Raw genomic sequence first — 22,491 nt, 5'->3', positions numbered from 1 at the left:
TGAGAAAAACAAGGTTAGAGAAGTTAAAAGACTCAACAGATTCAAAGCTTATAAAAACCATTTTTCTCTCTGATTCACAAATCTGTTGCCTTGTTCACTATGCCATTCTAGTTCCTGGTTCACATTGCATACATATGAGATATAATTTAGGAATCAACTGACTTACTGAAATAATAAAATCAGCTAAATCTGGGGAATAGGGTCACTATCCCCATGACTAAAGATCTTTGATTACTTTTGCCGATATACACTAAGCTGGCACCTGGTGGCAGGTCCTCCAAGTCAAATTTAACTGTGTTTGGGAGTCTTGATGCCACTTATGTCTATCGTAATGAACTGACCCAGGTTGACGTTTGAGCTTTCCAGTGTTCAGACTCTCTTTTCCAAACCACAGTCTCCATCTTGTGGGCAGTGGGCTTTGAAGGTGGCTGAATTCAAGGAGGAAAAAGGGAGATGGTGGCAGGGAATGGGACTAATCTCTTTTGAAGTCCTGCTTATGATTTGGGGACCATGCTCTACTTGAGGTCCTGATGCTCTCTCACCAGAGGCCTGGTAACTTGATGGTTAAAATGCATTTGCTCACTCTTTAAGAGACAGCAGTTTCATCATATTACTTTTAGGCTCTCTCTTCTTGGTGACTGGATGCCTGGTTTGTGTCATAAAAGGCCAGTTAAAAAGAAAAAGGTGCACAAAGCCAAGGCACATCCTCTACCCTTCAAATCAGGTCACATCCCTGTTAGGATTTGTACATCCTCTGCTCTCTGGAGCTCAGGATTGCTTCTCTGGGGTCAGTTGTGCAGTTTTATGGCCTGGGCTAACCTTATGATGTCACTGAGTCATCAGAGGAGGTGGTATGGGGTTAAGAAAGACTAGCTCCTAAGAAGCAGGGCCAAGTACAGAGGGGCTAAGCAGAGACCTAGAAACATCTGTAGAGGGCCAAAGAAAGGAACTGGGGAGGGTCATCAGGCAGGATTTTGCCATTTGCTGCAAGAAAATGCTTCTTGCTATACCTGGGCAGGTGGACATGGTGACGGTCCATCAGCCAGTTGTTTGCACCTGAGCACAAGATCTGGCTCTGAGGCTCTGGAAAAACCAACCAGCCAACCAACCAACCAACCAACTAGCCAGCCAGCCAACCAACCAAACACAGAAGTAGCCTTGCTGGTCAATAGGTTGTTAAAAATAGCACTTAATTAATATCTGCTCCCATTTTACTCCATTAAGTGTATAGGTCTCATGTATCATTCAGGACATAGCAGATAGCACTAAGGAATAATTCTGGTTCCAATAAAGCTGGGAATTTATTTTGCTGGTGTCATGTTTATCATTTCCAAGGCAGGTTTTTTTCTTTTTCTTTTTTTTTTTTTCCCTGTTAAGATTTCTTAAAAAAATAAGGGGCACCTGCGTGGCTCAGTGGGTTAAGCCTCTGCCTTCGGCTCCGGTCATGATCCCAGGGTCCTGGGATCAAGCCCCACACCTCAGGCTCTCTGCTCAGCAGGAAGCCTGCTTCCTCCCTCTCTCTCCGCCTGCCTCTCTGCCTAATTGTGATCTCTGTCTGCAAATAAATAAATAAAATCTTAAAAAAAAAGATTTCTTAAAAAAATAATACTAATACTAAAGAGAACTCCATCAGGCCCATTTCCCCAGGAAGTTTGGAATTCTAGAGGTTTAGGAGAGAGATGTTTGTTTTGGTCAGGAGCACTGTCAGAAAAATGATTGTCTATAGAAAGAGCACTGGGTTGAGAGTCTGGATAACTGAGTTGTCAACCCTGCCTCAGCCATCATTTTGTGGAGGACACTGGGCAGATCCTTGACCCCCTGCAGCTTCAGGTTCCTGCTCTAAATGTGAGATTTGGGTTAGTTAACTCTTGGAGTTTTTGTGTAGCTTGAAAATACCAAGCATTGATTTCTTTAGCCTCTTCGTGATGTAATTAAATAACCCTTTCCAGCTCCTGAGACCGCTGGGAAATGCTCTTTGAAAATATGTATTTATCTAGCCCCTAACTCATTAAGTCCTTGTGAGCTGGTCTGAAAAGACTCCAGAGGTCACTGGGAACCACTTTTGTAGATTAGCATCAATATAGAGATCCGGAGGGGGAAAACACACACACATACACACCACCACCACCACCACCACCACCACCACCACCACCAACACCAACAACAACAATAACAACAAAACAAACCAGATTTGGAGGCTGGAAGGAATTAGAGAAATAACAAATAAGAAAGCAGGCTGGACATAGTGAGACTTGAGTCATTTGTTGATAATAAAAGGACCTTTCCCAACCACCTTCATCCTTATGAGAGTTTCATCGTTATGTGTGTGTGTATGTATGTATGTATGTATTTACATTTACATTTAATTTTTGTAATTACATTTACATTTACATTTAATAAATGGGAACTGACTGAAGTTTGTTGAAAATAAAGTTCATTTAAAATATTTTGTAACCCTTGACAATCATTGCCCAAGCAACCACTCAAGGACCACATGGGATAGATGCCAAGACAGAGAGTGCTCTTCCTGGTGAGTGTTGAAGGATCTTCAACTCAAATAAAATTAAAGCAACAAAAAATGGACTTTACTTCTGCCTCCCTCCCGAACCACTGCTCTGTCTCCTGTGTTTCCAGACGCTCTTCATAAAAATAGATGTTACACGTTACCTTTCTTATGGTCTTGCCGTACTTTGCAGCCTGCCCCCCAGGACTTCCCTGTCTTTTGTCACCTCTGGGCCATTTCATCGCTGCAGCTCTGTGTCTCCCGTTCTCCATTAGCTCTTATCCTGCTTGCCCTTGCTAAAGCCTCCAGAATTATTGGCAAAATTATCTCCTAAGCCACTTTCTCTCACACAACTTTCTAGGCCTTTTAAAAAATATTATTATTACTAAAAACATAATCTTGGTTCACTGTAGAAAATTTAGAAACTGAAAGACAAGCAAAAAAGAAATATAGAAATTACCCCTAATCCGGTGACCCCAAGAGAGTCGATATTAAAATGCTAGCGTATTTCCTGGCGTTTATGGGTGGAGAGAAGAGAGTGAGGAGAAAACAGTGCAAGATGAGGCTAAAGAGAGTGGGGTACCAGACACAGAGCTTGGTAGATGTACTAGGGATTTGGAACTTTACTCTGAGAGCAATGAAAAGATGACAAGGGATTTTAGCAGGGCTGAGATGATCATATATGTGTTTTAGAAAGACCACTATGACTGCAGTGTGGAGACCACACTGAGGGCCAGAGACCAGTTAGGAAGCTGTCCAGGCAACTTAATACTTCACCTTACGTCCTTTCACTCTTCTGGAATATTGTTTTTTTCTCCCTGGGTCCATACAAACTCTACCCTTCCCTCAAGCACCTTGAAGTGGCCAGCTGTTCAAAGCCTTCCTGACTTTCCTCTCCTCAGTGCATGGGTCCACGTTTTACTGGTTGCTCCATGGGGTATAACCCATGGTTGCACTGAACTGCAGCAATCTTGTGGAGATGAGCATTAAGCATTTCATCTTTGCGTCTCCATCATCATTACTTGCTTTGTCTACAGAAAGATCTTATCAGACACGATAAATTTATTTATACTAAAATGTAAATGAAACTGAATCTATTACCCCTCCCAGGGCAACAGCTTTTCAAAAACTTCACACCTATTGAAAATGGAGAGAATAGTATATTGAGCTGGTAAATAACACTGGTCAGTTTCCCGAGTAATCGCGGAAAGGCAAGTATTGCTTCATTTGCACTCCCTCCCACTCCACCCTTCCTCAGACATCTTAAATTGCACTTGCATTGTAGTAGACAAGACAAACTAACCCCAAAGAATGCATCTTTGAGGCGAAACTACTGGCATTTTACTAGATGGTTATAGAAAAATAATTTTCATAGGTGCTCTTTTAAACAACCATATAGCATATAAGGAAATTCAGTTCTTGCATTGTCATACACACACACACACACACACACACACACACATACATACACATACATGACATGTATATATGACAAATGTATATATATTTATATATATCAATAACAAATGTATATTATATTTGTGTGTGTGTGTGTATACATATACATGTGTGTGTGTATATATATATATATATATATATATATATATATATATAAAACCATTAGACACCTAATGCTTTTGGGAAGGAAAATGTTGCCATAAAGCCTAGCACATTTTTCTGGGAGATTTGAAACAGCATGTTAAAAAAGAGATCAAATTACTCTTTTGAGGAGAGGTGCCTGGAGAAGGAGAGCATGCCCGACAGAATGACCTTCCACCCTTAAAGATATTTGAGGCCAGGAAATGTGCTGAAGGAGTCAGCTCCCACAAAACTTAGGGTGGTGCTCGAGAGTAGTGCTCAAAAAGGCAATCTTTATTTTTTTTTTTCTTTAGGCAACATAATTAAACGATAATAGTACCATGTAGCACAGTTTTATGAAGCAATAATCCAGTTCCCAAATGGGTAAACTATAAACCTGATGGCCAAGTCATTTATCCCAATGAGGGAGCCTGATTATTGCAGGGAAAGCAGGGGATCACCCATTATAATGATTTTGCTACGCGAGCTCAAATAAGTCTAAGACACTCCATGTGGATTCTTACCCTGGGTAGGGAAGCCGAAGCTTTGAACCTAAGGGAAAGATGAAGGTAAGTGGGGTGGGTTGGGGCCTAGGGGTGTGTTGGAGAGAGCTCAGGGAGGATAAGACCTTGCAAAAGAAGTTAAACGGTAGGAATCACTTGGTAAGAGTGGGTGAAATCAATAAACTTATAGTTTCAGAAAAAGTCAGACCACAGTTCCTTACACTTCCTTGCTCAGAGAGCAAGAAACTATTTTCTAAGGAAAATGGAGAGGGGAAAGGAACTATTATTTTTGGGGTCCCAACTATACGCCCAGCATGTATATAGATTTTTATCTCATTTAATCCCCGCTGCAACCCTGTGAAGTAAGGATTATCTTCTATATTCTATAACTGAGAAAAATGAAGCTCAGAGAAGTTAAGCCATTTACCCAGGGACACAGAACTCATGTTTTGAGGTCAAGATTCAAACCCGCTCCTCTGACTACTGTAGTGTGTCTCCGCAGGGCAGGTGTAAGGAAGAACCTCTGATATCTGACCTGGCGCTGGGTGGATGCTCTCCAGGGGACACTTAGTGGTTCCTGGTTACAAAATGTTCTTATGCTCTGAGCAGTAAAGAAAGAATGCTGAACACATTTTTTTTTTTTTTCCTAATGGCATCTTTGGAGCCAGGAAAGCAGCCTCCCATTCTTCGCAGTGCCCAGATCTATCCTCTTCACTGGCCATTTACTTTTCCCCTGCAAAGCACTTATTTTAGTCTTCAAGAACTCAGCATACTGCCAGGCATGTGATAAGACATCAATAAATCTTGTGCAGTAAATACACAAATAAATGAAAACATCATCCACACATGTATCTCTGCCCATAGAGCCATATTCTACTCTATTGCCGTATTTTGGAGGGAGGTTCAAATGTTCACCCATCTTCACTTCTTCACCTTACTAAAGTCCACTGTTATGTTTCCTTTTTTCCCCATCTTCCTAGAGCACTTTTTATCCATACTCTCATGTCTCCGAGAACTCCTATTCTGTAGTCTCTGTTCTTGGTTTGGCATGCGGAAATCTTGCCTCTCTGTTCAGAGTAAAAGAACCTAAGCATATGGATTGTGTCTTATTATCCCGTGTCCTCATAGCATCTATCACAGCCTTCCATTAGAGGCTTCTGGCAAATGTTGGTTGAATTGAAGAACCAAAGTAAATTTGAGGAGACAGAAGGCATAGTGGTTAAGAGCATGGACTTCAGAGAGAAACAGAACTTTTTTTTAGAAAGCTGGCTCTATACCTGCCAGCCTTGAAAGTTGTTATTCTCTCTCTAAATGTCATCTTCCTCATCTGTGAATTGTGGACAACAATAGCAACTGCTTAGGTTGGTGTGAAGGTTAAATGAAGCAGAACAGGGCAAGGGCTAAGCACAGTGGTTGACATATGCTCCTTGCTCTAGTAAGTGGTAGGAAAAGGGAAAAGGGAATGTAGACAGCAAGGATGGTGACCTGTTTTTTTGGAACAGAAAAGGGTGTGGCTAGGGAGGGGAGGGGCGGGGAATCCCTTAACTAGATCCAACAGTGATAACCCTTGGAAGTGTGGTTCACTCTCAAAGTCATCTGGTCTTAGACGTTATAGCTGTTATTTACTCTCTTCCCTTGACTTTGAGACAGTCTTCTCGGTCTTCTGTCCCTCATTTAGGGATTACAAGTCAGGGTCCCACCTGGTGCATCTCTGCTGTTTTCAAGTATGAGAAACTCACAGTGATTAAGGAATTCCATCTAAGAAATCTTTCCCTGACCAAAACCAAGAAAACTCTCCAAAACCCACCTATCACCATCACCACTACCACCAAAAAGCCACAAAGAATACATTGCAGCAGAAAAAAAGGAAATCAAGACTTACTGAGTACTTCCCATATGCTAAGCAGTTATTGAGAATGTGCTATACTACATTGTGGGAACAAAAGTAGGACATTCTAGTGGGAAAAGCAGGCAGTAAAGAAATAAATAATATTTTAAATTATTAAGTAGTATGAAGAGGAAAATAAAGTAGGGTAAAGGGATAGAAAGTGATGAGAATGATGTTTTAGATAGTGCATTCAAGGGAGGCCTTGATAAGGTGAGGTTTGAATAGAAACATGAAGTCTGGAGGGAGTAAGTTGCTTCAATATCTAGAGGAAGGACATTCCAGATAGAAGAGGAGAGCACAAGTCCTTGGAGGTGTTCAACATGGCTGTTGTGATCAAGGAAATGAAAGAAGGCAGATCTCATTGCATTGGGATGATAGAGGAAGAAAGTGACAAGAGATGGGATGGAGAGATACCCAGGAACCAGATCATATAGGACCTTGTAGGCAGTATCGTCCTTATCCCCACGCAAGAGTGTTAGAGGATCCTACATACTACAGTCACAGAAAGCATCAACTTATTAACAGACACACAGGCCTACATTCCTTGTGATTCAGCATTCGGTGTTAGCACACAGCAACCCAGACTTGCAACTAACCACTGTTCAGGCCCTAGAGGAACCCTTCCCCATGTTTCTTGGCCTATGATCTCAAAACAGAAGGTCAACAATGCATCCAGATTCTGTAAAGTTTTGATTGAAGTATAAGCTGCTGCTGACTTTGTAAATAGGCACTGATTTGGAGTGTGGAAAAGATTTGAGTGGATGAAGTATTTAGGTAAAAGAAAAGATAAATTAATCTGATCAATTCTGCCCCTTAGATGTCAAAAAACTTTTGCATAATGAAGTACAAAATTATTTCCCAACAGTGTGAAGCATCTATTTCCTTGCTTTACCTCATATTTCAAAATGTGCTTCTGAAAATACTCATGAACACAGTTGCATGTGGTGGCTGAAGAAAGTTTTAAAATAGTAAGAAATTCATTTTATTACTCTTAAACTTATCTATCTATCTATGTATCTATGTATCTATCTATCTATCGGTAAAAAGTGTGAAGTGTGGTATGATACCGAGTCTTTTTTTTTGAGAGAAAGAGGGCACGTGAGTGGGATTGGTGAAGGGGGTGGGAGGGTGGTGGGGAGAGGGACAGGAGGAGTGGAAGAGAGAATCCAGGCAGTCTCCATGCTCAGTGCAGAGCCCCACATGGGGCTGGATCCCCTGACCCTGAGACTATCACCTGAGCTGAAAACAAGAGTCAGAAGTTCAACGGACTGGGGCATCCAGCTGCCTCATGATACTGAATCTTTATGCTGGTGATAAGGTGACCTTTCAAGCCAAAGTTACAAATGGTTTCATTTTTAGAAAAAAATTTAATATATCTAATTAATTAAAACTACATTTCAGCTCATTTAAATAATTATATTTAAATTTATATTCATTAATATAATTAACCTTTTGCCTTTAAATTTTAGTAGTTAATTTTGAATATTTAAGAATAAAAATAGCATTTTTGCAAACAAAAATTTAAGTGTTTTGATTTTTAAATTTATATTAAAGTTTTTGATGAAAATGTATTCAAATACTGTATACTTTGAATATAATTACTTTTTAATACCTTAGACTACTTCTATTAATTGAACATGATTAGTTTTGTTGAAATTAAAACAGGAAAATCTTATAGAATGCATAGTAATTAATAAATTATCCACATATTTATTTTATTATACATCCAAATAGCCAAATAAGCGTAATAATAATGAAGTTGAATAGTCTTTGATATTTTGTCAATTACCAGACATTTAAAAATCATAGATTTATACTTTTAGTCATTTTTTTTTAATAAAAGTTTTTATTTATTTGACAGAGATCACGAGTAGGCAGAGAGGCAGGCAGAGAGAGAGGGGGAAGCAGTCTTCCTACTGAGCAGAGAGCCCGATGTGGGGCTTGATTCCAGGACCCTGGGATTATGATCTGGGCTGAAGGCAGACACTAATGACGGAATCATCCAGACGCCCCTCTGACTTATATTCTTAAAATGATCACTGTGGCTACTGGTGGAGAGCAGATGAAACCAGGGGCCAAGCACGCTTGTTAGCAGACTAGGCTATTGCAGGAGTCCAGGCAGGTTGGTGGGATTAGGGTGGTGGAGATAGAATTGGTGAGAATTAGTCTGGATCTGTTTTTTAAAAGAAGAACCAAGATTTGCTTATAGATTGGTGTAGAATGTAATAGAGAAGATTCAAAAATGACTCCATGGTTTTTGACCCAAACAACTGGCAAGTGACAGTGCTTTTTACTTGCCTTTTAGGATTGTTGTGAGGATTATTTAACTGAAATAACATATGTAAAATGTCTATTACAGTGCCTACTGCCTAGTAGTTGCTCAATAAATGATAGTCATATTTTATTATCTTCTCATTTTCTCCTCTCTAGAGCCATGCAAGATGCTGATGTTATGCTTTTATTTTTGTTTTCTAGAAAAAGAAATTGGTCAAGAAATTAAATGATTTGGTCAAGGTCATACAGTTAATGAATTGAAAAATCCAGCTTAGAATTAGAAATTTCTCTATGGGGGGGCACCTGGGTGGCTCAGTGGGTTAAGCCTCTTCCTCTGGCTTAGGTCATGATCTCAGGGTCCTGGGATGGAGCCCCACATCGGGCTCTCTGCTCGGCAGGAAGCCTGTTTCCCTCCCTCTCTCTGCCTGCCTCTCTGCCTACTTGTGATCTCTTTCTCTGTCAAATAAAAAAATAAAATCTTAAAAAATAAAAGAAACTTCTCTCTGAAAGGAACTGCAGAGAGCCTTTGAGGGCAGCTAGACCAGGATAGCAGTTGGCGTTTACTGGGTGTGGTTTGAGAATCTGGAATTTAAACTTTGGTTATCTGCAGGTGTGTTTTGGAAGAGGCGCAGGTACAGATGCCTCTTGGTGCCTGGTTGGCTTAGTTGGTGGAGCATCAGACTCTTGATTTCAGCTCAGGTCTTAATCTCGGGGTTGTGGGTGTGAGCCCTGCATTAAACAAAAACCAAACAAACAAAAAACCAAAACCTCTTCATGGAGGCAGAGATCAGGATTTCTGAGTCTCTGGAAGAGTCAGTTAGCGATGAGGACAACTCATCAGGAAATCAGAAACTTTTCACTCTGAGTCTAAGTCCATTTAGATTACTGCTTTGCCCTTCCTGCACCTGTTAGTCTCAATGAGTTACAGTCATTTAACAGCAGCAGTTCCCAATGTCTATTGGTTGTTGCATTCCAGGCACCATTCTAGGCCCTTTACCTATATTATTTTTCCTTTAATCCTCACAACAGCCCCGTGAGGGAAATACTATAGTTATTCCTAGTTCACAAGTTAGGAGACTGAGGCATGCTCTGGTTGAGTATCTTGCACAAGGTGACACAGCTAAGTCGTAGCATAGCCAGGGTTTGAAACCAAGCATCAGAAATCACCTGCTTTCAAGTTCAACCTGTTCATTTTGCAGATATTAAAACGGAAACTCAGCTTGAGAGGTCAAGCGCCTTGCTTAAGATCACACAGCTAGTTGATGGCAGAACCTACAACTTTCAAACCCTAGCCCAAGTCTCTTTCACCATCCTGGGTTGAAAGGAGCTTTGCTTGCCTGTTGGAGGCTTTGGCCTGCTTAAGGAATGGATCCAGATCCGGGCACAGTGTCTGATTTTTGGCTTGATGGTTTTGAAATTATAGCTTCTTAAATCTTTTTTCGATCTTGGATCTTGTTTTATGAACCTGGTTGGGAGACCGTATTCACAGTTCTCTACTTGGTTTCCACATGTGATCAACAGCAGGCTCCTGCAAACAAGTCAGTTCCAAAAGTTTTTCTTTAAACACTAGAATTGGAAGGGATTTTGATGGAGTTAGGACTTGCCTCCCCTTTTCCTCCTTCTCACTATAAAACTGTAAGAGAAAGGATCACTGGCGTAAAGGAAATGGAGTAAGTCCTGTTTGAATTTGCATCTCAAAATTAGCTCCTGAAATGAAAGCTCTGCAACTTAGCCTTGACCCTGTGGGCTTAGGAAGACCATTTCAGTTTCTTACAGAGGCAGAGAGGTGTCTGGGATGGAATAGTGATGGTAAACTTCCAGTGGGAATTCGTCTAAACTGCAGTCAATTTACAAATTTCCTGCCTTAGTTTCTTCACATACAGAGTTCTTCTTGCAAGGGTCAATGAGTGAATTCCTAAATATTATTCCTAAATAACTCATTTGTTGTCCAGAATAATAAAAAAAAAACCCTTGCTTCCCCCAACACCACCCCACTCCAAACTACTGTAGTTTCTTGCTTAAAGTCCTGTTGCTGTTCTTTGCTTTAACAGTGGTGAGATTCAAGAAGCTAATATTTGGTATAGACTTTTCATCTCTGTAAAATATTTTCCTTTTTTTTTTTTATTTCCAAAACGCCAAATGAGATGGCAAACACAGGATCTATGTGTCAAAAGAGGAGAATCCACCATTCCCAGAGTTTCTAGGAGATAAGGGGGAAAGTGCTTTTTAGCCACTTGCATTGTCTAGCTAACACAAGGTTTACTCTGGAGTCTTGCCCTCAGTGAGCCAGGTCGAGATGGTGTCATGTCTTCTCTAGGTAAAGAGCCAGCCTTGTCCAATTAGAGATTTAATTTTAAATAAAAATGTCAGAGCTTCGGATTTCCTTTTTAAAGCCCCAGTGGGTGTGATTGCATTCTGGGGACATAAGATGGGGCTAAAAACTCTACAAAGCTGCTATTCTAGGTGTCTAAACTCACTAGCTAGGATCACAGCAGGGACCACAGACGTCACACCTGGAATCTGGAATGAGCATTATAAAATTGGCAAGGCTGAAAAGGCATTAGTAAACATTATTAAGAATTCCTTGCAGGCAATTAGACTCCAACAATATCTTTGGGAAATGTTTTTCCCCTTTTCTTTCTTTCTTTCTTTTTTTTTTTTTTTTTTTGCATCTTTATTTCTATCTTGCTAATGAGAGAGTAATGAGCCACATACTTGTTACCTAGAAGGAATATCTTGGCAAAGCTCTAGTGAACTTAAAAACAGTATTTAAAAACTGATTATTGCTCGCATTCGTTATAAATCTTAAATTAGAAGGAATTGTAATAAAGAGAGCCAGGAAACAAGTTGTTCCTCACTTGGAGTTTCCATGGGCTCTTAAATGGTGACATGCTAAGATTTTTGCCACTGACGGATTGGCAATGGGAGATGTTCTTGGACCGCATGAGAGAATGTTTCATGGCTCTGGATTTGTTTATTCCCCTTGTTTGTTTCATACAACACGATTGTCCTAACTCACTGTCAAGGCAATGATGTCTGATATGTAGAGGTGAAAAATTTGTTTTCTGTTGAAAACACATGGGATTTTTTGCACACTCTCCACTAACTCACACCACCCCATTCCTTCCCGTTTACTTATTCATTTCCTTCCTGAGCTCCCTACTCTAGAAGAGGGAGAAAATTTGGTTAATAAGATCAGGCTCTTAACCTTAGCTGAAACACTTCCCTCCTTTCCTGAAGCGCTTATGCTTCCCACTGACCTAGAGGGACTGGGAGACAGACATGCCAACCCAGAGACCTGCCCCCACCCCCCGACAGGAGGTCCATTTTGAGTCCCAAATGCCATTTAGAAGGCCTAGGAAAAGATGAGCTTCATATCCTTTCTTTCTTCCTTGCCCTTTAATGTCCCACTTATATTTTTCCCTTTGGCTGTGACAGAAAATTTGGAGGAGTACAGCTAGGCCACCCATCATCATTTTTCTCTTCTCATTGGCTTGATCTACATATTTTTATTATTTTTGTTTTTGTTTTTGTTTGGTTTAGCATCTGAATGTTCTTCTTACCTACCTGTAGAGGTCAGTTTGGGCTAAGTAATTTACTTGCATTATTTCATTTGCTGTTCATGACAGTCCCTAAGGAAAGTGAGGCTTAGAGAAATTTAAAAAGTTAACGAAGCAGGGGTTTTAACTAAGGAGGTCAGACTTCAGAACACTTGGCTCAAGTGTCAGTCGAATGGAAGCAAACACTGCGTATCATTTCTCTAACATGAATGGATTTATTACAATACTTTCCACCACTTAAGGGATGAAGTGATCGGCACAAGAGTACTGAAATGGACATAGTAGTCTAGAATTGGGTTCTAAATGTTGGGTTCCTATATCCAGAAAGCAGATGAGTCCTACTGACTGCAAAAGCATGCACACACACACACACACACACACACACACACCAAAAAACCACAGTGTATCTTTGCCTTTATGTGGAAGATCCACTTATGTTTGGTTTCCTTCTTTGGGGCCTATTAGTAAGTCCTCTTGTCCTGTAATCTCTGACAGTAGCTGTTTTACAGGACCTTGAACCACGTTGCAGGTTGACCCAAAGAGTGGACACAAGCTATTCTGTTTGTAGTTTCCCACTGGGACTATGCTTGACTTGGGAGTCAGGAAACTATCGGAGATTACAGGAGACTTCTGATGAATCTGGTAAAGCAGGAAAGCCTTCATTGATTTCAGAGAATTAAAAAAAAAATCTCTTATGTCATGGAATATAGCATACTAATTACGAGCATTAGGCTTTGGAAGCAAACATAAGATCCAGTCTGAACCTTGGCTTGGCATCTTAGTCGTGTGTGATTTTAGGTACATTCTATACCTTGGTTCTGCCATCCATTAAATGGAGATAAAAATTCTAAATGTCTCTAGAGATACTGTGAGGATTAAATGAGATAATGCATAATAAGATGCTTAGCCCAGTGCTGGGAATGTAGTAAATGCTCAAATAGTATTAACTATGATTATGTGTCTGTTTTCCTTGGTCATTATCGAATTTTGCTATTGGTGATGTAAGGGTCTGATAAGAAAGGCTATTTCAAGCTTTTTAAAGGGGTACATAGGGACCAATCTGACGGGCAGTGCGAATCAATGCAAGGGACTTAGGGTCATATGAGATAGCCAGAGGATGCTGGGAGAAAGGATGCTTCATAAAGAATTTCTATCAGCAAGGCAGTACCTTGCTACTAGGTCTGGTACAGAAATGGCCCCAGGTCATTTCCAAATTTGAAAGGAACTAGGATTGGGAGCATCTAGGCCTATCGGAGATGTATGAATACTAGCCTAGGAGGTGGGCATTACTCTGGCTGGGGAGTCTGAATTTCAGGTGAATGCATCCAGAAAAAAGACAAAGTAACAAGTCAGAAACTGGACAGAAGCAGAAAAGAACACAAGGTATAGATACAGATACACACACTAAAATAAGACTTCACATTTGTATTATTTGTTATGGTTTATGAAATGCTTTTATATTCATTACCATTATGCAGAGTGTAACAGCCTTAAGTCATTAGCTGGGTGAAGAGAAACCTTGCAGTCTGAAGAGAAAGCCATGGCTTTTAGGAACTAAGAGATCCATAAAAACAAAGGATAGGTGAGGAAGGCAGGGGACCAGACGTGAAACGTCAACACCGGTAAAGTTACATTTAAGCAGATTATATTATCTTGCTGAGCCTCAGTTTCCTTTCTTGCTAAATGAGAATAAATATGGTATCTGCCTTACCAGGTTGTCATTAAGACGGAATGAAGCAATGAATGCAAAATGCTTAATGCTAAGTAAGTTCTTACATAGTTGTGAGCTGGTCAATGGTAAGGAGTGTCTGGGATATTTAGTGAGGACAGTTACCTGGGAACAGATTTTGAGGGCAATGAAGAAAAGAGAAGTTAGGGGAAGAAAGGTGAACAAAAAGAGTTGTCCTGCTTGGTATTTTTGGGCTAATTTTGAAATTAACAAAGCTAGAAGTAGGACTGTCAGTGTTTCTTCTCTTGTATCAGTCTTACTTTCTAATTTCTGGGCCTAAATATGAGACCTCTGTACCCCCATGACCATGTCTGGCACACCAGACATCCATCTGGCCTCACTTTGTCTCAGTGAATTCCTAATGCAAAACACCATGTTCTTGGTGTGAGATCCTGGGCCTTGGCAAAGGATTAAGCTGAAACATCCTGTCCCTCTAGTTCAGAGAGGAGAAGATCTTTCTGCACATTTCTAAAGAAGTTGGCAGTGCTTTTTGGAAATACTGCTGAGAGGCCAAAGCTTTGGCCAGGCCTGGGAGCTTGCTCTGAAAGTTTCCTTGTAGAGTAAGAGTTTACCCATGATTCTAGGTCTTAATAGATCTCTGGTGAGGTATCTCCATCTCTTAGGTGACACATTCACTAGCAGCGTTCTCAGCAACTTCTGATTGTGATTATCATCAGAATGCCCTTGGCTACCCCTTTCCCACTTCTGCCTCTAGGACTCTCCTTGAGATTAGACTGTTTTCTTCTTAACTCACTGTTTTTCGATCTGTTTGTTCTACCCATCCACTCATCCACCAACCCATCCATCCACCCATCCATCCATCCATCCGTCCAACCATCCATTGAACACTTCAATTAACATTAATGCTTACTTTACTAATTTTCACCCTGGTTCTGAAAAAGTCTTCATTGTGGATTCCATTACTAAGGTATATGGCTTGGCATCTTCCCTGATTTTTTGTCATCTTCTAACTTCTTTCAACTTAATAGATTTCTGGATCTCATCAACTTGCTCTTCTCATGTCTTGTGGTTATATCTAGGTTGATAGTCTCATACTAGTACCCTTAATTTTCAGTGGTGAAGCTTCTAGAAGCTTGAATGAAGTATTGGATTTTGGAAGTATGTTGAATTCCTCTTTGTTTTAAGTGACAGAAACAAGAAGCTTGCTTTTCCAGTCTTCAGAATGGGGTCTGAGAGTTGGAGCTTGGTTGGCCTGGTCATTGCTATCAATTGGGAGGTGAGAAAAAAAAAATGCTGAAGACTTCTTCCTAATTGCACATTTCTGGGCTCCTTCCCACAATCACCAAACTATAATACTCTCTTCAAAGGAACTAATTTCCTTTGTGGGGAAAGCAAAGTGATCAAACAAGATGCTGAAAATGCCAGTCATTTTAGTTAATCGATCACTTGTACTCTCTATAGAATAGATGCTGAAGAATTTTTATATCCATGACTCCCACATCACCAGATCATGTCATCAGGGACCAGGGTAGAAACTTGACTTCTTGAAATCCAAGTCACTTTTTTTTTTAATTGTTAGATCTAACTTTATTTGTGTCCAGGAACCTGGGATGATAAGATTGTTAGCCATTGATTCTTACCTCATCCCATAGTTCCTTTCTTTAAAAATCTCAACTATGTGGTCACTATAAGATGTCTAATTTTGGGAATCTCTTCATTTTTGACCATACCTCACACCATCACTGACTTGGCTAAATTCAGGCCTCTGTGGAGAGTAAAGTCTCTTACTATACAAAATCATCCAGTTCTAGTCTGATCAGCACCTCTTGACAGGGCTTGGACCCAAACCTCAGTGTGGCCTTCCCACCTGTTCCCTGGTTTTCTTGCTCTATTTGTGGTTCTCATAAAGACGGTAAGCAATTAGGCTGTTCAGTTGTAGCACATGGTAGTGTAAAATTATGGAATTTAGGATTTTAATGAGTTCAGGTGCCATACAAAAGAACTCCCCTACTCCTACACCCTCCCCTTGTCCATAAAATTATATGGCTTTAGAATTGGGCTTTATGCAGCCTGGACTAAGCCATTTTATTTAAAGAAAAAAAAAATAGACCAGGAGAAAAAAAAAGAACCAACACAATTATATGCAGATTTCTTCATAAATCAGGCACTGCAGCAGCTGTGCGGCACATGTTGGCGATCCTGAGTTTGTTGCTGGAACTTGAAAGATAAACATGAACCTGTTTCCACAGAGGAAAATCTGTTCACAGCAAGGAGCTGACCCTGTTCTTTAAAACAAGGATGATGGTGTGGCAGCCTGCTGTGCCCTGCTCTGTGTTGCTGTTTGGTGGTGAGGGTCACATAAAGAAGAGACCAAAGAATGAGAAGTGATTTACCTAGGGCAAAAGGAATCAGCAACAGACCTCGAAGAGTAGGCAGAACTTGACTCTTCCACCCAACATTCTCGGGCCCAATTAGCTAGGTCATTGGAGCAGGCCAGATTTTTCATATGTATTTTCAGAGGTGAAAGATCTTTTGCCCTAGAGCTACATAATGTAGAAAAAGGGTATGCAATTTATAATGAAATAGTGGTTCTGAGACTTATCTCCTTTTAAATATATGTACATGTCCCCAGAGCTCCCGCCAAGCCCTGTGCTTGCCCTAGGTGTGTGGAGAAGGGAAGGACAAACAGAGGGGATCCATCTATTTTAGGATTCACTGTGCAAGGCTGATTGCTTTTGCTCTGGCTTAGTGCCAACAGTAACTCATTGTAAGGTCCAGCTGTTGCCAGCCGTTTCCTTGGTCCAGGTATTCCTTTGGGAATGGAATGTAGTGCAATATATTTCTTAGCTGGCTTTTTGTGGGAATGGGTACCTCAGCTCAACCTGCCTCTGTCTGCTTCAAATGAAAGGAGTAGCATTGTAGGTAATGGTGAGGGTCACTTTGTGACAATATGGTGGAGATTGATACTTACATCTGTGAGGTCAGTTAATTAACTGGGACTAATGGTGATGTAAACTGCCCGAAGCAGATGTGGCTAACCTCCTTTCTTCTGCTGCTAAATAAAAGGAGAAAGTTTGGAAGAGAGTCTGATCGTCTCCTTTTCCCCCTTTTTTCCCCCTAGAACTATGTCTTGGTGCTGTGTTTGAGAAGAGTTAATAATAAAGGGACCCTTGAGAGAATTTCAGGCTAAAGGTATTGTTGGGTGGGTCTGTGCCTTTCAAGAATTTTATCCCAGCATGGTTTTCTACATTAGGCACTGGCCAAATGAAAAGTTCTGTTGGCACTAGATGATTTTCTCAACCTGGAAAAATGTTAATGATCTCAGAAGCATGACTTTTTGTCCTTTCTGATGACTACTGTTCAATCTGTCACCCCAAGTCTCTAAAGGAAAACTCATATACTCAAGACACAAATACACACACACACACACACACACTCACACACACTCACACACATGATGCATCATTATTAATAAATGAATGGAGCTATTTGTTATTTATTATTTAAACCTTCAATACTGGCTGGCCTGAGTGATACATGAAATATAGGCAAGTAATTTATTTATTAGGGAAAATAATGATTTTTTTCCCCCACAGCATAACCCCCTCTGACCCAAAACAGCAAGAGCTTTATCAAATACAAATACGATGGCTTATAATTTTAGAGTCTTCCAGAGCATTGTAACTGACAACCTTTTTAACATAAGTACATTGAACAAATAATTTATAGATGTATTCTGGGAATATTTTAGGGTATTTTATTACTACTTCTGAAAGCTATGGCATGTTATCGATTTTGGTATATTAATATAACCTAAAAGGGAGGGCACATGCTCAGCTCCTAATCCACATCAGCTTTGATGGCAAACAATATATTTTACTGAAGGGAGCCTTGAACCAAAGCAGTAGAGGTTAACAATTACACATCATAGCCAAAAGTTTAAGATAATGAATTTCACTCATTACAGAACTTCCATTTTGGGGACTGAAACAAATTTTACATACTTAGGGTCTCATCCAAATTTCTCAACCACCATTTGTCAGCATGAACTTTCCTTTCCTTACGCCTGTTTCTCTCTTGCCACTTCCTTAGGATTCATGAAGCCTACTTCCTGCTGAAAGGACCACTGTTATCCTTTTCCAAAAACGTATTTTTAGAATGGGTTTTGGGAGTTCATTTAAAAGAGGTTACTTTGTCCCTTCTTGTATCACTTGCTTCTTTTAGGTGGTTTCTAGGCGATGAAGGCTTAAGTTATCGACATCTTGTTCATATTTGGTATTTTTAAGTACTTATCTACTTGTTACGTTTAGACCCAGAGCTTTATTTCACACACATTATTTTCCAAATTTCTGACCCCAGCACAGAGGCTCCTCCTTAATTTGTCCTCACTGTCTTCAGTCCTCAGTTAAAACTCGATGCATGTGCCAAACTAGCCTCTTGCTGTCTTTGAACCCACCCCTCCCCCCATCATTCCTGCCTTTATACCTTTGATGCTGTGCTCTTCTCTTGTCTGCCATCTCATCTTTTTTGTGTGTGAAGATTTTCCTGACCCCTCCAATAATTATCTTCTCCGAACCTCTGTACAACTTGGCAGTTCTCCCTTATGATTTAGCACTTTACCATGAGTAGCCTTGAATTAGTCCTAATATCTCTTTCACATGTATCATTTATCCTGGATTGACTATGAGTAATTTGAGGAAAGGAATCATATAGGTTCCGTTTTCATTGTAGATGCACATCACTCAGGATACAGCTAAGCAGATATTGGCAGCTCAGTCCATACTAAATTCAGGAGACACCAAGTTTAATTTATACTGAAATCTAAGAAGAATCAACAACAATTTTCAAAGTATAACTCAGCCTGTCTCCCTCTAGTCATTCAAAAGTTACAGTATGATTGGATATTCTACAAAATTTTGGTGGGCACAGTTATTGGGGATGTACTTTCTTTGCCTTTATTATTATTCTTAATGTGAAAATATTATAAATATAATAAATGCTGTTAGAAGGACTTGAAAATCTGGCAAAGCTAAAAGAAGAAAATGAAATAATCTCCCATAATCCCTTCACCTATAGCAAGCACTAATACCTTGGTATCTACCCTTCCAGACTATTTTGTGTGGTGTATGTATGTATACACACAATTTCACATATGTTGCTATTATCAGATTATGTTTCACATATGTTGCTTCATTCATTCCTTTGGATAAATTATCAGAAATAATTTGCTGGGACAAAAGGGTATCTGTAATGTATAAAGATAAGCATGTGCACCCATGCATGCGTGTATGTGTGTGTGTGTGTATGTGTGTGTATGTAGGTACCTTAAAAAGGCATCATACACTATGCAGTCTTTTGTAACCTGTTTTTTTATATGTCAGTAATGTAGCTTTCATGACTGCATAACAAGTCATTGTCCCCTAACTCATTTAACCAATTAATTGTTATTGAGCTTTTAGGGTTTTTAACTTTATACTTCCAAAAACAGTGCTGCAAATGAGCTTTCTTGTAGGTAAATATTTGTGCATATTTTCCATGATTTCCTCAGGATAGATTCCCAGAAGTGGAATTTCCAGGGCAAAGGGACATGCACATTTTTAAGACACCTATGACATGTTGCCAAACTGTCTTCAGAAAAGTGGCATTCACTTACGGTACTACGGGTGGTAATTAAGATGGTCCTTTTCCCATCCCTGACATTTCAAAGGTATTGCAATGGAACATGAAGAGCCACCATTGGGAGAGGACAGTAGGGCTTACAGTGAGGGAAGTGAACAGCTGCCAATGTGTTGCCATTGCAGCTTCCTAAAAGACAGACCTGAGATGCCACTCATTTGCTTAATTAAAATCCCTGTTTGCCTCTGATGCCTGAGGAATCAAGTTCTAATCCCTTGGTTGGGCCTTTTGTGATCTGTCCTCAAAGTATGGCTGAGCTCTGCTGACCCCCGTTCCCCCACATCCATGCACTTTAAGCTCCTCCTATGCTAAGAACCTTATCTTGTCCAGAATAGACCCTCCCCTCTTACACCTTTCTAGCTTTGTACCCAGGGACAATGCTCATCTATACAGAATCATCTATAGCTATGGATTAATCATAGTTCAAGTAATAATGGCCAGTGTACTTGTCAAAAAAGGAAAGTAAGTATGAGTTGGTCAAAACTCTGTGTTACAAAATGTCAATGGTTTATTGTCACATAAATAACATAGTTTAATATTCCTTCTTTGCTAAGAAATGTGTTATGTGCTTTCCTTGGATTATCATTTGTGGCTATGTTATCATTCCATATTTTAGATTAGGAAACTGAGAAAATTTCAGAAAACTTAAGTAACTTGTCCAAGGACATGAATAGAAAGTGGCGAGTTGGGATTTGAAACCTGAAAATAATGGTAGTAATACTGATAATGATACTGTTAACTGCACCACATAATGCTGTCCACCAGAGATGCCTCATTGGGTCTCTTGACAGCCTGCTGCATTCATGCCAGGATAAAGGGGTGTCTGCTGGCTTACAAAAAGGCAAGGGCCCTGATGTATCTTTGGAATCCAAGATTAAACAGTATATAGTTCAGGTTTTCAAGTGAAAAGTTAAAATATCTAGTGGAAACTTTATCTTATCCATGTAGATCAAGGTTTCTTAATAGCCACACTATTGACATTTATAACTAAAGCATTCTTTGTTGTGGGGGAGCTGTGCTTTCCCTCCCCTGCCCCAAGTTGTGACAACCAGAAATATCTCCAGACATTGTAAATATATCCTAGCAGAGGCAGGCACATTCCCAGGGAACCACTGGCATAACTGGAAAAATGCAGTGGACTTTTGTCCTTATTTTTGGCTGGTCCGCTGAACCCTTTTCCTGTTATTCTGGAATCCTCACCTTATGAGATGAGACATTTCTGGTTGTCACAACTGGGGGTTAGAGGGTGCTATTGGGATCCAGTGGTGCTACTGGGTAGAGCTACAGTGCACAGCATAGCCCCTAACTACGAAGAAGACTATACCCCAAAAATATCAACAGCTCCTTTACCTTTGTAAGCCCTTCTGACAGATTTCTTTACTTTTGACTTAAGCTAGTTCAGTAACTGGAAACTGACAAACAGTCTCATGGCATGCCCATCTTCAGAGTCTGAAAAAATCCGGAAGCCCTATAAGAATTGCTTTGTACCTGGCATTGTTTGTTTAGTCTTGTCATAAATAGTTATTAAGCATCTTTTATGTGCCAAGCACTGTGCTAGGCGCCAGGGATATAATAGCTTGGCAGACAAGGTTATTTCTCTCCTGGTCAAACAGATAGCCAAAGAGTGAGAGGGGAAGGGTGGGAGGGGCACAGTATCAGGGGATACTTACATAGTTTGGGGGCAATGTTCCTGTCAGAAACCCCAGAGGAAATGGTAATTAAACTGAGGTCTGAAAGAGGAGGAGAAGTAATCCAGGAAAGAGGATGATGAAAGATGTCCTGTGCAGAGAGAACAAAATTAGGAGGAGAGGGGGAACAGGAAGAAGAGGGAGATGCTGGGTGTGAGAGAGAAAAAGAGAGCCAAGAGAGAAGTGGGGGGTGGGAAGGCAGAGGGAGAAAGAAGGACAGGGATATGGACAGGGATGGGAGTGGGGAGAGAGACTAAGAGAGGGAGGTCTCCAAGGAGAAAGATCCGAGTAAAACTGAAACTGGAGTGGCTGAAGCAGGATTTCATTACATTCTCCATAGCTCCAGAACCGCCAGGGGAGGTCTCTGAGTTATAATTCCCACAGACTATACATGGGACCCTCAGGCAACCTGCCTTGAGGGCCACCGGTCCCCTGCTGTGGCAGTGCAACTTGAGAATAATGTCTGGTGCTTGGGGCTGAGAAGGGAGGGAGGAGATTAAAATAGACATTTATTTATTTTTCATTTTGCATTTAGCTTGGTGTGGGCTGACTGCTTTTCAGGATCTGATTATTCCCTCCCTGAGGGTCCTGTGGTCAGATGCCAGCTGTGAGGATCTGTTACCATGGGTGACGTTTTCATCCAATGGGGGATCGTGCAGCTTGTTTGCAGAGTGGCAGATGGAGCAGCTAATCGATACAGTCTGGGGAGGGGTGGGCATCCCTGCCCCCGTGGCCCTGCCACACAATGAGAGCTGGTCCCCAGGGGCTTGTGGAACACACGCCAGTGACTGGGCCTTTGATTGGAAAAGACCTCACTCACTAGGGGTTCTGGCCCCAAACAATGCCTTGTTCTTTACTAAGGTGGCCTCCACACTTCCAGGATTTTTACAGCCCCAGGCTCAGGCAACACTCCTGGGAAAAACGGCTGCCAAACCCTTCTCAGCTCTGTGTGGATGACACTGAGTATTCCATCCCAGTAAAACTCAGCAGGCATTTTTAAGCATCATCTATGTTCAAGCAGTATCCTGAGTTGGGGAAAAGAACAAGGTAATGTCCTGCCTTCAAGGACCTTAGGATGTAATTAGGAGCTTTCAGTCTGGTTATGGAATAGCCGGAAGCCACTCAGTCATC

The sequence above is a fragment of the Enhydra lutris genome, unplaced genomic scaffold (assembly GCF_002288905.1).
Source record: "Enhydra lutris kenyoni isolate GAN:26980312 unplaced genomic scaffold, ASM228890v2 scaffoldscaffold5, whole genome shotgun sequence".
Lineage (NCBI taxonomy): Eukaryota > Metazoa > Chordata > Mammalia > Carnivora > Mustelidae > Enhydra > Enhydra lutris.
The sequence above is the reverse complement of the archived record's forward strand: the minus strand, read 5'-3'. Positions refer to the sequence as shown.